The following is a 1,198-nucleotide window of genomic DNA, read 5'->3' as shown; positions in this document are numbered from 1 at the left end:
TCTGAGCCTGGCTATTTTCTTGCAGACATTTCATGACCCAAGTAGGTAACATTATCAGTGCTCGTAAGGAGTGGGGTTTGCGGGATGGTGGTGATGGAGGAGGAGGGAGGACCTTGTACTTAACAACAGCAATAGCACTTAGACTTATATACCACTCTTTAGTGCTTTACATCACTGTTTCTCAACCTTGGCAAGTTTAAGATGGGTGAACTTCAACTCCCAGAATTCCTCAGCCAGCTCTGCTGGCTGGGGAATTCTGGGAGTAGAAGTCCACCCATCGTAACCTTGCTAATGTTGAGAAACGCTGCTTGACAGCACCCTCTGGGTGGTTCACAACGTCAGCATATTGTCTCCAAACAATCTGGCTCCTGGCTTTACTGACCTCGGAAGGACGGAAGGTCCCAGAATCTTTTAGAAGCTGCAGGTGAAAGGATCCAAAATCGGTGCGTTTTTGGCCGTGGTTAACTTGGATAGTGATCACCGTACTTCTCGTCCACTGTTCCACCAACTCATCCAACGGTGGGCAGATGTAAATTAGTACTACGAAAAATTAGTAACGGGGTGTCTTACAAAATAATAAACGGCCAACAGCGACATTTGTTGTTTTTTTTTTTTTTTAAAATACGCTGAGAAATATCATATTTTTAGAGAACCAGCCATCTGTTTAGCACCATGCATTAGAATAAAAGCGAATTAATTAATAAGAAGCACGTGGAGTTTATTTAAACAAGGAGGCATTTGGGAAAAACTCCTGTCTCTGGAAGTCAATGATCCTGCCCCCTCTCAAAGCCCCCCCCCCACTGCCCCAGGACTGTTTTTTCCCCCCAGCCCCCAACATCAACTGAGATTCTTTTAGGGCTTCAGTGTGTTGAAGGGGAGACACAGTTGCTTACGGCAACCAGATCTGGGCTGCCAAAATCTCCCAACAAACTCGGAGTGCTTGGGTATGGTTAGGAGGGCACCGACTTTTCCAGCCTGCCCTATCTATGTTTCCTGGTCAAATACATGGGAAAATCCCATTGGAGGAAAATTCCACTTAGGGTTAGGGTTAGGTCACCATGAACTCAGAGAGCAAAATGGACATCGCCAACAAACTCGGAGTGCTTGGGTATGGTTAGGAGGGCACTGACTTTTCTAGCCTGCCCTATTTTTTTTTCCTGGTAAAATACATGGGAAAATCCCATTGGAGGAAAATTCC

Source organism: Protobothrops mucrosquamatus, unplaced genomic scaffold (assembly GCF_001527695.2).
Source record: "Protobothrops mucrosquamatus isolate PMUCROS unplaced genomic scaffold, P.Mucros_1.0 scaffold3962, whole genome shotgun sequence".
Taxonomy (NCBI): Eukaryota; Metazoa; Chordata; class Lepidosauria; order Squamata; family Viperidae; genus Protobothrops; species Protobothrops mucrosquamatus.
Note: the sequence above shows the minus strand (reverse complement) of the source record.